Genomic DNA, 16293 nt, shown 5'->3' on the forward strand with positions numbered 1-16293 from the left:
TTAGGGGACAGAGAGACAGTTAAGGTGGAGGAACTCAAGAAACCTGAACTTCAAGGTTCAGGTATAAACAGTTGACTTCCACAATGGCATTCTTCATCAACTGTTGAATCAGGGGAGATGGAAGCTTATACAAAATATTCACCTTCCCCCTCTCAACTGGTTATCACAACAAAACAAAAAAAATCACACAAATATATTAATTGAATTCATATCAAAGTCATCTGTTGGCTTCTATTGTAGGGATGATGATGTAGATCAATTGACAATTCAATCGTGCATTCAAAAGTGTACAAATTGATGGGCTATTACTCATTGTAATAACAGTACAGTAAAAGTACAGTAAGTCACTGGGGTATATCATGAGTTTGAGTGCAAGTGGAAACTGTTGTATCACTGTTTTCATTATGAGCAAATGTTCTCTGTTGCTGTTTGCTGTGCATATCACGTCAGTAAAGATGCTGATGTTGCTTTATCCATCGGACAAGTACCCACTCTGCTTACTGTAACTAGGGGAGCCGAGAAGAGAGAGAGTCTCATGAGAGTAGCGCTGGATGGTGAATTGATTCTAAATCCTTGCTACAAGAACAAAGGGTGACATATACTAAATGACCAAGAGTATTTGGACAACTGCTCATCAAACATCTCATTCCAAAATCACGGGCATTAATATGGAGTTGGTTCCCCCTTTGCTGCTATAACAGCCTCCACTCTTCTGGGAAGGCTTTCCACAAGATGGGGACTTGGCTCCATTCAGCCACAAGAGCATTAGTGAGGTCGAGCACTGATGTTGGGCAATTAGGCCTGGCTCGCAGTCTGCCTTCCAATTCATCCCAAAGGTGTTTGATGGGGTTGAGGTCAGGGCTCTGTACAGGCCAGTAAAGTTCTTCCACACCGATCTCGACAAACCATTTCTGTACGGACCTCGCTTTGTGCATGGGGGCATTTTCATGCTAAAACAGGAAAGGGAAGGCTATTGCCACAAATTTTGAAGTACAGAATTGTGTAGAATGCCATTGTATGCTGTAGCATTAAGATTTCCCTTCACTGGAACTAAGGGGCCTACCCGAAACCATGAAAAACAGCCCCAGACCACCACTTCCTCCACCAAACTTTACAGTTGTCACTATGCATTCGGGCAGGCAGCGTTCTCCTGGCATCCGCCAAATGCAGATTTGTCCGTTGGACTGCCAGATGGTGAAGTGTGATTCATCCCTCCAGAGAAGACGTTTCCACAGCTCCAGAGTCCAATGGTGGTGAGCTTTACACCACTCCAGCCGATGCTTCGCATTGCACATGGTGATCCAGGCTGTATCACAACAGGCCGTGATTGGGAGTCCCATAGGGCCGCGTAAAATTGGCCCAGCGTCGTCCGGGTTTGGCTGGTGTACACCGTCATTGTAAATAAGAATTTGTTCTTAACTGACTTGCCTAGTTAAATAAAGGTTAATTAAAACATTTAAAAAATGTAAAATACATCTTAGGCTTTTGTGCGGCTGCTCGACCATGGAAGCCCATTTCATGAAGGTCCCGACGAACAGTTATTGTGCTGACGTTGCTTCCAAAGGCAGTTTGGAACTCGGGAGCGGGTGTGGCAACCCGAGGACAGACGATTTTATGGCGCTACGTGCTTCAGCACTTGGCGGTCCCGTTCTGTGAGCCTGTGTGGCCTACCACTTCATGGCTGAGCCATTGTTGCTCCTAGACTTCCCCTTCACAATAACAGCACTTACAGTTGACCAGGGCAGCTTTAGTAGGGCAGAAATTTGACAAACTGACTTGTTGGAAAGGTTGCATCCTATGACGGTGCCACGTTGAAAGTCACTGAGCCCTTCAGTAAGGCCGTTCTGCTGACAATGTTTGTCAATGGAGATTGCATGGCTGTTTGCACAATTTTATATACCTGTCAGCAAGGGAGTCCACATACTTTTGTATATATAGTGTAAGTGTAAACAGGATAGTATCAGCATATTTTAATTATTGTGACTGCTAAGTTATAGCCTGAGATAGTCACACTTTAAATGGCAAGTAGGCCTGTATGGAATACGGAATATTACATTTGACAGTAACATGTGTGAGGTAAACGATGGATTAATATTGAAGAGCAAAACTGAAAAAACATATTGAATATTGCACCTAGAATAATATCAGTGGATATCAATATTGCTGTCTCGGGAGTCTAATGCTTGGGAAGAGCGTAACTGATAGGTGTGTGGTGCTGAGTAATGTCTTGACTGACTGATCCTGCCAGATTGGAATCTAACATTGATGACTCGACTGTGTGAGTGATGAGATGTAGGCCTATCATAATTCTAACGGGAAGTTGCTGCAGTAGGCTACGTAACAAAAATGCCATACATTTTGCAGAAAAGTTTCCAAATTGCTTGACCATATGGGAGAGCCACCGTCTAAACACCAGACCAGGTGCACAGTAGACTATGTGTCAGTATGCTATGTCATGTTGACAGTTTTGTCTGTCAATGGAAAATTAATAACTTCATAACAGGCCGCAATGAAACTCAAACATATGGCTATAGGCTAACTGTCAAATGTGCACATTCTACAAAACCATGACTATCACATTTGCAATCAAGACTTTTCAGAGGTCACAACACAGGAGCCCAATGTTCGCAGTAGTCACAGTTCGGAGTAATCTCCTTTGGCTATAAAGTTGTGCCCTATTAAGAAAGTGTCTCTGTCAAGTTTACTAGAAAGTCAAACTCACCACTGACATGTCAACACATAGTTTTAAAGCAGTTTCATCAAAGCTGCCTGTAATATTAGAGTAAAACCATTGTTTCTCCCCATTTTCTCAACAATGACCTCATGAGAACGTATCCTAAATATTACTCCCTATGTGAACCTAGCCTGAAAACTGTACGCTACCTTACAAACATGACATAACAGTAATGCTTTACATTTACATCACTAAGAAGTCTTATGGGTCATTGTAAGTCCCTTTGGGTAATTTTTATTTCTCTAAAAGATGAGTTCATGATTAGGAAAGAGGGAAAGAGTGGAGGGTGCGCTGTTTAATAGCATAATTCATCCTTCACCTTAATAAAAACCACTAGAAGAGATAATATCTTAACTCTTTCTTGGCACATCAAGATCTGGAATCGACTAAATAAAAAATCCTGGAGCTTCTTAGAATGGCACTGATTATCAGTTGGCTTAAAAATAGCTGTCACCATAGGAGGGAGAGGCTGTCTTAGACAGAAGCATCTGATTTGGGAGCAGGGGCAGACGGGCCTTCTGGCAATTCTGTCAAATGCCAGATGGGCTAGACAAAACATTTTTGGGGGTAGACTGGTCGAAATTGACACTCACAAAAATATATTTTTTTATATAAAAATAAAACAATGAAAAGGGTGACATGGGCCTATTTTAAAGACAACATTTTTGAGTGCAATTTCTCTGTTAATCAAATCTATAATGAGCCTTTGGCTGATCAATGGGAAATGGCCGGCCTGCCCCCCTATCAAGATGGGCCAGCCCGGTTTTCTCAGCCAGGTCACCCATGATGCAAGTCAGTATTCGAGGTCCATCCACGTCTGAATCCAGCAATAGAAAGTTGTTTTTCCGATTTTTATTTTAAACCTATCCCAAACCTTAATCCTTAACTTAAACATTCAGATTTAATGCCTAACCTTAAGAATTCAGAGTTAATGCCTAAATGTAACTTTAAACACTTCAAAATGTGATGTTTGGAACAACTTCAACATTTTCTGTACGAGAAACATGGATGAACGTTTAATTCTGATGTGAGAGCTTGTTGGGTTTGCTGATAGGCTAAACTGAGGTCAAGCAAACTCACATTAAACGTAAAACACGGCATTAGAAAAGAGACCAGCTCCGATTCTGTCATCAGTTAACCTCTATGGGCAAGGCGGGACGAATTTGTCCCACCTACGTAACAGCCACCTGAATTCAGTGGCGCGATTTTTGAATCGTTTGAAATACTATTACTTCAATTTCTCAAACATATGACTATTTTACAGCTATTTAAAGACAAGACTCTCCTTAATCTAACCACACTGTCCGATTTCAAAAAGGCTTTACAACGAAAGCAAAACATTAGATTATGTCAGGAGAGTGCCCAGCCAGAAATAATCAGACACCCATTTTTCAAGCTAGCATATAATGTCACAAAAACCCAAACCACAGCTAAATGCAGCACTAACCTTTGATGATCTTCATCAGATGACACACCTAGGACATTATGTTATACAATACATGCATGTCTGTTCAATCAAGTTCATATTTATATCAAAAAACAGCTTTTTACATTAGCATGTGACGTTCAGAAAAAGCATACCCCCCGCAAACTTCCGGGGAATTTACTAACAGTTTGCTAAATTACTCACGATAAACGTTCACAAAAAGCATAACAATTATTTTAAGAATTATAGATACATTACTCCTCTATGCACTCGATATGTCCAATTTTAAAATAGCTTTTCGGATGAAGCACATTTTGCAATATTCTAAGTACATAGCCCAGCCATCACGGCTAGCTATTTAGACACCCGGCAAGATTAGCCTTCACCAAAATCCTATTTCCTATAAGAAAAATGTTCTTACCTTTCCTGTTCTTCGTCAGAATGCACTCCCAGGACTTCTACTTCAATAACAAATGTAGGTTTGGTCCCAAATAATCCATCGTTATATCCAAATATCCTCTGTTTTGTTAGTGCGTTCTAGACACTATACGAATGGTAAATAACGGTCGCGTGCATGGCGCATGGCGTGACAAAAAATGTCTAAATATTCCATTACCGTACTTCGAAGCATGTCAATCGCTGTTTAAAACCAATTTTTATGCCATTTATCTCGTAGAAAAGCGATAATATTCCGACCGGGAATCTGCAATAAGCTAAACAGCCGAATGAAATTTCTCCACGGGGGCGAATCGTGCACGCGCCTCATTCAATGGTCCTCTGATCGGCCACTTGGATAAGGCGATAATCTGTTTCAGCCAGAGGCTGCCTCGTCATCGTTCAGGTTTTTCCCGGGTTCTGAGAGCCTATTGGAGCCCTGGGAATTGTCACGTTACAGCTAAGATCCTTACTCTTCAATAAACAGATGCAAGACGCACGACTCCTTGTCAGACAGGCCACTTCCTGCATGAAACCTTGTCAGGTTTTTGCCTGCCATAGGAGTTCTGTTATACTCACAGACACCATTCAAACAGTTTTAGAAACTTTAGGGTGTTTTCTATCCAAACCTGAACAATAATATGCATATTCTAGCTTCTGAGTTGGTGTAGGAGGCAGTTAAAAATGGGCACATATTTTTTCCAAAATTCTCAATACTGCCCCCTAGCCCAAACAGGTTAAACAGCTATGGTCATGGATTGTAAAAAAAATACGGAAAGTGTGCCTATAAACATAGATAGAACACATTCTACATTGTCACCTCACTCAAAACATCATATATTTTGGGCGGCTACAATCATGGGTCAAACAGTAAAGTGCATTATCCTCATGATTACTGTAATGAAAATGTCTGCTCCTGTGCCTGTGCCCACGCTGGGGCCTTCTGCTTTGATGAGCAAGCTACCCTCCTCTCCCCCTATGTGTTCGACAGAAAAATGTGTTTTGATCATATAACATATCAACATGTAATGTTATGCATCAGCACTCTTGCCAGTGTCTAAGTAGGGTGTGTAGGGTCAGGGTGTATGTGTGGGTATGGGGTGTGTGTGTATGGCTGATGGCCCGCCGTGGGGGGGGGGCACATGCAGTGATGTGGGTTGGTGTGGATAAAATGCCAGGGCCGGATTCATGTCCCAATCCACCCCTGTTTGGGATCTGTGAAAATGGGATGAGAATAGTGAGGGATAAGGACAAAGCAGGTGAGGTGATATACACTGAGTGTACAAAACATTAAGAACACCTTCCTAATATTGAGTTACATCCAGAATCCATATAGAAATGTTTGGAAACATATCTACAATAAAAGTGATTCCAAAATGACACAATACATTATTTACCATTAATTTCTATTAGGCACAAAATAATCTGAAACAAAACCAAAACAAACAGCAAATGCCTCCAACACGTTTGTAGAGTCACAACCTTGATGTAATCATTGCATGCTAGGAATATGGGACAAAATACTAAACTTTTGACTACTTTAATACACATATAAATGAATTGGTCCCCTAAAATGGGGGAACTATGTACAAAAAGTTCTGTAATTTTTAAACGGTTCACCCGATATGGATGAAAATACCCTCAAATTAAAGCTGCCAGTCTGCACTTTCAAATCCAAAGTGCTGGAGTACAGAGGCTAAAAAAAACATAAAAAATGTGCCACTGTCTCAATACTTTTGGAGCTTTTGGAGCTCACTGTATATACAGTAACAGTCAAAAGTTTAGACACACCTACTCATTCAAGGGTTTTTCTTTATTTTTACTATTTTCTACATTGCAGAATAATAGTGAAGACATCAAAACTATGAAATAACACATATGGAATACTGTAGAAACCAAAACATTTTTCAACAAATCAAAATATGTTATATTTTAAATTCTTTAAAGTAGCCACCCTTTGCCTTGATGACAGCTTTGCACACGCTCGGCATTCTCTCAACCAGCTGAGTACTTGTTGGCTGCTATTCCATCACTCTGCGGTCCAACTCATCCCAAAACATCTAAATTGGGTTGATGTCGGATGATTGTGGAGGCCAGGTCATCTGATGCAGCACTCCATCACTCTCCTTCTTCGTCAAATAGCCCTTACACAGCCTGGACGTGTGTTGGGTCATTGTCCTGTTGAAAAACACATGATAGTCCCACTAAGCACAAACCAGATGGGATGGCATATTGCTGCAGAATGCTGCGGTAGCATGCTGGTTAAATGTGTCTTGAATTCTAAATAAATCACTGACAGCGTCACCAGCAAAGCACACCCACACCATCCCAAATAAAAACTCTGGAATGAGTAGGTGTGTCCAAACCTGGTACTTTATATTTTACAGCGTATGAGTTAATTTCATTAACAAGTAATATTATATAGACAGAAAACCCTACAGAGTACACAACTTAAGATGTGGGAACTGGCACCAAGACCAAAATCAAAGAAAGAAAATGTATAAATACATTTGTAATGCTTGTTATTTTGACCACTGCAACTGTCAACACAGGGAAAAAAATACCACAACGTATCACACACAGACATTTATTTGAGATACACAGAATGAAACAGCATGGGAATGGCAATGTTTTTGGGATGGTATTAGCAATGCGTTCGGCTATAAGTGTTTGTTCAAGCCTCTGACGTAATTGTGCCACTTGAAGCATTTGGGTTGGGCAGGGTCCTTCAAAGCAGTGTATGTATTGTCCTGTCAGTATGGAGACAGTTGTAGATACAACATGGACCATAGCTGCAGCCACCTCTTCCAGTTCAGCTTGAGTTATTAGTGTGTGGCATCCATCCCGTTCACCCATGCAAAGGAATAGAAAAAGCAGTATGAGTCAACACCTTCAGTGATACTGAAAGCATCAACATGTTTTGCAATATTGTCCAGACTAAACAAAAGTTGTGGGTCTACTTTAAAGTCGGTAACAGTAGCTAGACAAATGCAAAATTATCAACATGGTAACTACAGTTGTGATCACTGTAAAGTTCTCTCATACCCTACTATTAGAAAAGTACATGCTACCCTAACTGAGTGGGTAACTGCCCCAACATTCATGAATTGGAGACATTTGTTAGAAAACAATAACACATTTAGTATAGCAAAGAGCCAACTGGCTACATAGACAAATGGAAAACAGATAACTAGGCAAGCTGAGTAGGGTCTATCTGTGGACCGCAGACTGGGGGGCATGGCTTGTAGGGCGCAGAGTGTAGTGACGATCGACTACACACACCGCCCACCAAGTTGTGCGGTGCGAGAGTTGGGTTCAATAGGGTCTGGCTCCAGCAGATATATGTATAACCTTGCTAGCTAATGCTGGTGGGCGCGGCCTGTAACGATGTAATGCTAATGGGTGTCGTACTGTTACAAGTACCCACAATGGCAGTGGGCACAGCGTGTAGTGGGCACGGCTTGTAGTTGCTGCAGTCCCCAGATATTATTGGGCTAGCTATTCATAAAGATAAACCACTTCAGTTACTATGGTAGTTAGCTAGCAGAAATGATTAGTTCATATAGCTACAAACTCCAAAATAGCACTTACATATGAAGCAACATTTGGACATGAAATTCATAATTAGTAAATAACATAACTAGCAGGTTAATGTCTTTTAACTGTCGACATGTAATACAGGCTAAAAACGAAAAGTCTACTGTCACAACAGCTAGTGAGCGAGCAGCCCTTTAGCTAGCTAGCTAGCCACTAACCACTAGCTAGTATGCTAACAACATTAGCTGACGAATTCCTGAGTAAACAACACATTTTGCAATGATCACAAGTTCATCACTGTGTCAATTGTTTATGTCTTTGTTAACATGTCATTCGTGGGGATACTTGCCGATACAGACATTAAATTAATTGACACGATCAGATTAGTGTCTTTTACTGCATCGGCTTCATGAGTTATGAAGCCAGGTGGCTTCGCTTTCTTAGAAATTCCTGGAATAGCTGCGTCCTCAACTGTACACTTGGTGAACCTAGCCAGACCAATGAATTTACACTTTCTTAGCTCTTCAACAAATCATGCTATTATAGCTAATTGCCTTCAATAAGCTATGCATAATAATGAATACTCTAAGTATCACATTTAAGAACTGTATAATTAGTGTGTGCCTTTTGAAATAAATATTGAATCAGTAGCCTACGAATTAGCAATAGAAAAGCCCCACTCATAGTCTTTGGAAATAAAAACTAAACAAATTTTGATAGTGTGCGGAACACATGCCTACCAAATACAATATCATAGTTTATACTATACAAGTGGAGCTAATTGCGTTCTGAGGTCAAGTGTTAAAAATATTATTTAAATAATTTGAATGCAGATGCTAATCTGGCTATCGACATTAGTTAGCTAGCTAGCCCTACTGCTACATCCAAAATAATTGTGTTTGCAACAATAACCGTGGAAAATACAAATCACTAAGGAATCCGTCTATCTGGCTCTCCTCGCTCTGCTTCCGCATACATTAAACATCCATGTCTCTGCCACCAATGACTATCTGCGTTAGAAAAAAATATTTTTGGCTGTACTATCTTTGGCTCTGCCATCCGTCCATCCGATGTTTTCATGCATAAAGACATTTTTGCAAATGTATTTTAAAAAATAAAAATGGAATAACACATTTACCTAAGTATTCAGACCCTTTACTCAGTACTTTGTTGAAGCAACTTTGTCAGTGATTACAGCATCGAGTCTTTTGAGTATGACACTACAAGCTTGGCACACCTGTATTTGGGAATTTTCTCCCATTCTTCTCTGCAGATCCTCGCAAGCATTGTCAGGTTGGATGGGGAGCGTTGCTGCACAGCGATTTTCAGGTCTCTCCAGAGATGTTCGATCGAGTTCAAGTCCGGGCTCTGGCTGGGCCACTCAAGGACATTCAGAGACTTGTTCTGAAGCCACTCCTGCGTTGTCTTGGCTGTGTGCTTAGGGTCGTTGTCCTGTTGGAAGGTGAACAGTCGCCCACGTCTGAGGTCCTGAGCGCTCTGGAGCAGGTTTTCATCAAGGATCTCTCTGTACTTTGCTCCGTTCATCTTTGCCTTGATTATGACTAGTCTCCCAGTCCCTGCCGCTGAAAAATATCCCCGCAGTATGATGCTGCCACCAACATGCTTTACCATATGGATGGTGCCAGGTTTCCTCCAGACATGACAATTGCCATTCAGGCCAAACAGTTCAATCTTGGTTTCATCAGACCAGGGAATCTTGTTTTCATGTTCTGAGAGCGTTTAGATGCCTTTTGGCAAACTCCCAGCAGGCTTTCATGTGCCTTTTCCTGAGGAGGGGCTTCCATCTGGGCACTCTACCACAAAGGCCTGATTGGTGGAGTGCTGCAGAGATGGTTGTCCTTCTGGAAGGTTCTCCCATCTCCACAGAGGAACTCTAGATGCTCTGTCAGAGTGACCATCGGGTTCTTGGTCACCCCCCTGACCAAGGCTCTTCTCCCCTGATTGTTCAGTTTGGCCAGGCGGGCCAGCTCTAGGAAAAGTCTTGGTGGTTCCAAACTTCTTCCATTTAATAATGATGGAGGCCATTGTAATCTTGGGGACCTTCAATGCTGCAAAACTTTTGCACCCTTTCCCAGATCTGTGCCTCAACACAATCCTTTCTCGGAGCTCTACGGACAATTCCTTTGACCCCATGGCTTGGTTTTTGCTCTGACATGCACTGTCAGCTGTGGGACCTTAAGTTGAAGAAACATCACAAAGATGATCAATGGAAACAGAATGCACCTGAGCTCAACTTTGAGTCTCATAGCAAAGGGTCTGAATACTTAGAGTTGAAGTCGGAAGTTTACATACACCTGAGCCAAATACATTTAACCTGTTATGGCTAGGGGGCAGTATTTTCACGGCTGGATAAAAAACGTACCCGATTTAATTTGATTATTACTCCTGCCCAGAAACTAGAATATGCATATAATTATTAGCTTTGGATAGAAAACACTCCAAAGTTTCTAAAACTGTTTGAATGGTGTCTGTGAGTATAACAGAACTCAAATGGCAGGTCAAAACCTGAGAGATTCCTTTACAGGAAGTGGCCTGTCTGACCATTTATTGTCTTTCTTTGACATCTCATTACATTACAAAGGATCTCTGCGGTAACGTGACACTTTCCACGGCTCCAATAGGCTCTCAGAGCCCGGGAAAAACCTGAATGTCGTCATTCCAGCCCCAGGCTGAAACACATTATCGCCTTTCTCAAGTGGCCGATCAAGGGACTGTGGGCTTAGGCGCGTGCACTGGCCGCCCCCGTCTTTGTGATTTTTCCTCTGTTTACCGAAAAGGAGATTCCCGGTCGGGGAATGGAATATTTAGAATTTTTTTGTCACGAATTGCGCCATGCGCGCGACCCTGATTTACCATTTCGGATAGTTTCTGGAACGCACGAACAAAACGCCGCTATTCGGATATAACGATGGATTATTTTGGACCAAACCAACATTTGTTATTGAAGTAGCAGTCCTGGGAGTGCATTCTGACGAAGACAACAAAAGGTAATCAAACTTTTGTAATAGTAAATCTGATTTTGGTGAAGGCTAAACTTGCCAGGTGTCTAAATAGCTAGCCCGTGATGGCTGGGCTATGTACTTAGAATATTGCAAAATGTGCTTTCACCGAAAAGCTATTTTAAAATCGGACATATCGAGTGCATAGAGGAGTTCTGTATCATTAATTCTTAAAATAATTGTTATGTATTTTGTGAACGTTTATCATGAGTAATTTAGTAAATTCACAGGAAGTTTTCGGTGGGTATGCTAGTTCTGAACATCACATGCTAATGTAAAAAGCTGGTTTTTGATATAGATATGAACTTGATTGTATAACATAATGTCATAGGAGTGTCATCTGATGAAGATCATCAAAGGTTAGTGCTGCATTTAGCTGTGGTTTTGGTTTTTGTGACATATATGCTTGTTTTGAAAATGGCTGTGTAATTATTTTTGGCAGTGTACTCACTGAAGTCAGGTTTCCCAGTTCCGAGTTAACAGTTGTTTAGAGCGTGGCAGAAATCATGCTGAATTGACAGCATGGCCAATGTTGAATCTTTATCATTTTAAGTTTGGAAAAGAGACCCTTAAACCCAAAGTTGGGCCCACACAGCCACTTCACTGAATAGCAGGCTAGCGATTGCTTCGCAATGCTTGCAGTTAGCTTCTCATTCCTTCCAAACCACTCATTGTTGAATTTGTGATTTCCAACTTGTTGTGTAATGTTTATGTCCAATTGCCATTGAGCACCGATACGTTTTATCTATAATTTCTCTTCATTATTTCTCTTCATATGACAAGGATTAACTTCTCTAGGGCCAGTGGGACGATTTCATCCCACCTACGTAACAGCCAGTGGAATCCCGTGGCGCGTTATTCAAATACCTTAGAAATGCTATTACTTCAATTTCTCAAACATATGACTATTTTACACCATTTTAAAGATAAGACTCTCGTTAATCTAACCACACTGTCCGATTTCAAAAAGGCTTTACAACGAAAGCAAAACATTAGATTATGTCAGCAGAGTACCCAGCCAGAAATAATCAGACACCCATTTTTCAAGCTAGCATATAATGTCACATAAACCCAAACCACAGCTAAATGCAGCACTAACCTTTGATGATCTTTATCAGATGACAATCCTAGGACATTATGTTATACTATACATGCATGTTTTGTTCAATCAAGTTCATATTTATATCAAAAAACAGCTTTTACATTAGCATGTGACTAGCATGTGACTAGTATTCCCACCGAACACTTCCGGTGAATTTAATAAATTACTCACGATAAACGTTCACAAAAAACATAACAATTATTTTAAGAATTATAGATACAGAACTCCTTTATGCACTCGCTATGTCCGATTTTAAAATAGCTTTTCGGTGAAAGCACATTTTGCAATATTCTGAGTAGATAGCCCGGCCATCACAGGCTAGCTATTTTGACACCCACCAAGTGTGGTACTCACCAAACTCCGATTTACTATTAGAAAAGTTTGATTACCTTTGCTGTTCTTCGTCAGAAAGCACTCCCAGGACTTCTACTTCAATAACAAATGTTGGTTTGGTTCCAAATAATCCATAGTTATATCCAAATAGCAGCATTTTGTTCGTGCGTTCAAGACACTATCCGAAGGGTAAAGAAGGGTGATGCGCCCGACGCGTTTCGTGACCAAAAATTTCAAAATATTCCATTACCGTACTTCGAAGCATGTCAAACGCTGTTTAACATCTATTTTTATGCGATTTTTCTCGTAAAAAAGCGATAATATTCCGACTGGGAGTCGTTGTTTTCGTTCAAAGAGAGAAAAAGTAAACATGGTGTCGGCTCGTGCACGCGCCTCCAGTCTCATTGTCCTCAGATCGACCACTATCCAAATGCGCTAATGTTTTTCAGCCAGGGCCTGCAAAGCCACCATTCATCGTTCTGGCGCCTTCTGAGAGCCTATGGGAGCGTTAGAAAATGTCACGTTATGCCAGAGATCCCCTGTTTTGGTTAGAGATGATCAAGAAGGCCAAGAAATAGTCAGAGAGAGCGCTTCCTGTTTGGAATCTTCTCAGGTTTTGGCCTGCCAAATGAGTTCTGTTATACTCACAGACACCATCCAAACAGTTTTAGAAACTTTAGGGTGTTTTCTATCCAAATCAAACAGTTATATGCATATTCTAGTTACTGGGCAGGAGTAGTAACCAGGTTAAATCGGGTACGTTTTTAATCCGGCCGTGCAAATACTGCCCCCTATCCCCAACAGGTTAACGAGAGTCTTGTCTTTAAAATGGTGTAAAATAGTCATATGTTTGAGAAATTGAAGTTCTAGCATTTTTGAGGTATTTGTATTTCGCGCCACGCGATTCCACTGGCTGTTGACTAGAAGTTAAGGCCATTACCAAAATTAAACTACTTTGTGCTGAGACAGTACCGAACTGTCAAGAGGTCACAAGGAGAGGTAAAAGTGAATTGTACTTGCAAAATTATTTGGCTTAGTGGAGAAAGTTTCATTACAAAAGTATCTACAAAATAGTCAATTTGTAAGGGACATTTAATACTAGAGGTATATGGAGTACACAAGGAGAGGTAAAACCCGTCAACGTGAGATAGTAACATACTGTTCATAATGGGCGGTAAAACCTCAAAGGAGGTCCCAGGATTAACCGGGTACGAGAGATATATGGAGTCTAAGGATAAGAGGAATGTATATTATGGTCCGAAATGGAGGAAGAAGTATGGTTTTGTAGGACGTCTAGACGTTGACAAACTCGAATCCATGATTAAACAGATGCATAAGATCTTCGGGGATAAGGTAGAAAAACAACAGGCAGAAGGGTTAGAAACAGCCAGGGAGTGCTTATCTGAAACCAGGAAAAGAGCAGAGAGAGAGAGAGCAAGATAGAGAGAGACAGAGAGAACAAGAAAGAGAGAGAGCAGAGAGAGAGCAAGATAGAGAGAGAGAGAGAGAGAGAGAGAGAGAGAGAGCAAGATAGAGAGAGACAGAGAGAACAAGAGAGAGAGCAAGAGCAGAGAGAGCAAGAGAGATAGCGAGAGCAGAGAGAGAGCGAGAGCAGAGAGACAATGAGAGAGAGAGAGAGAGACAGAGATATGGAGATGAGACAGAAAAAGGTTAGACTCCCCCATTCCCCTGAGCCCAGAAAGTCTAGCAGTGGAAGGAATAGTCCATCCAAAAACTGGAGTAAAAGGGTTCAGGAGGGATATGGAATCACTGACCGAAAGTTTCAAGCTAGACACAGGGATACCGGAGATGTTATGGTTAAAAGGAGTGGCAGATGTGGGATTTATTAAAGGAGTTTTACCTGTAACTGTTAGGGATGATACCTATGTTTAATTAAATCATGGATAATGATGTTATTATTTGAGAAGATGATTTTTGTAACTTGTCCATGTTTTTAGTCCGAAAGGCTCCACCCTTAGTGGGATGGAGAATGGTGCTGGACTTATAAGGAGTAGATATAATTATTATTTTAAGAGTTTCTTGCGTCCCTGATTCTAGTACTCTCCTAAATTTGGTAAAATTAGATAGTAGATATTTCTCTGTGATTGATAATTTTAGTTCACCCAGATAGTTAGGGGTGGTTTGGATTTATATTTTTGGGGCAAAGGTGGGTTTATAAGAGATTGTTATAAGGTTATTTTGAAAGTCCCACTATTTTTGCTTAAGTAATGTTTAGTAACCTAGCCAAGTTTTGTTCTCCCTTAGGTAGTTAGCTGTTGTTGTATGTAGATTATATTTTTGTGTGAAATTTAACACAACAAGGCTGTAAAATTGATATTATAAAAAAAAAATGGTTTAGTTGAATAAGATTATAAAGTAGCAAGAATAAGTTTTAATTATGGTATACTTAGGTTAAATATTTAGGACATATGTTAAGCCAACAGGGCAGGGAAATAGATGGAGATAGGAAAACAGTGATTTTTACAAGCGTTAAAATTAATTATGAAAAGAAACGTGATGAAATTCTTAGGGATGGCAAATTACTGTAGATAATGGATCCCACACTATGCAACATATATTAAATTATTGATGGGACTGATTTATGATTAACCCATGTTATTGTTAGATAAAATACAGTGGACTCACGATGGAGAGATTTCATTTGTACAGATAAAACATATATGTGCATACATATATATGTATATATACACATATCTATACAACATATATGTATACATACATATGCTAATCACGGGGGAAATGCGAGACCGGTGGCCTATTATTCAGGTAAATTAGACACTGTGGCTAAAGCCATGCCTGTCTGTTTGAAAGCAGCAATTGCAGCCTCTATGGCGGTACAAAGTTAAGCCATGTTAGTACTATACCGATTGTTGATTTTAAGAGTAACCCATGCCGTTTTTATTATTATTATGATTAAAAATGTTTTATATTTTTTTAGTGAGATATTTGTTGTGTATAGCTATTCTGTTAGCACAATTGAACGTTACAATCGAGAGATGCACTACCCTAAATCCAGCAACTTTGTTGCCCATCGAAAGTGATGGGGAACCACACAATTGTATTGAAGCAACTGAGAAGGTGGTATTATTTAGATCCGATCTGACGGACTTGTCTCTGCCAGACGGAGAAATTACCATGTTTGTGGATGATTCTTTATGAAAACATCCAGATGGTATAAATGCGACTGGATATGCAGTTTCAGAAATTAACCTGTTAGGGCTAGGGGGCAGTATTTGCACGGCTGGATAAAAAAATGTACCCGATTTAATCTGGTTACTAATCCTACCCAGTAACTAGAATATGCATATACTTATTATATATGGATAGAAAACACCCTAAAGTTTCTAAAACTGTTTGAATGGTGTCTGTGAGTATAACAGAACTCATTTGGCAGGCAAAACCCTGAGACAGATTCTGACAGGAAGTGGATACCTGATGTGTTGTATTACCTTTAAACCTATGCCATTGAAAAACACAGGGGCTGAGGAATATTTTGGCACTTCCTGTTGCTTCCACTAGATGTCACCAGCCTTTACAAAGTGTTTTGAGTCTTCTGGAGGGAGATCTGACCGAACAAGAGCCATGGAACGATGATGGCCCATTAGACACCTGGCGCGCGAGTTCATGTTGGGTACCCTCGTTCCAATACGTTATAAAAGAGAATGCATTCGTCCACCTTGAATAT

General features: G+C 40.5%; 1 protein-coding gene across 4 annotated transcripts in view; it reads right to left on the reverse strand.

The window, feature by feature from the left end:
* The window catches only part of LOC106573610 (potassium/sodium hyperpolarization-activated cyclic nucleotide-gated channel 2), a 136039-nt gene that overhangs the window by 93254 nt on the left and 26492 nt on the right, over positions 1 to 16293 (reverse strand). The window lies entirely within an intron of this gene.

Source organism: Salmo salar, chromosome ssa16, assembly GCF_905237065.1.
Source record: "Salmo salar chromosome ssa16, Ssal_v3.1, whole genome shotgun sequence".
Lineage (NCBI taxonomy): Eukaryota > Metazoa > Chordata > Actinopteri > Salmoniformes > Salmonidae > Salmo > Salmo salar.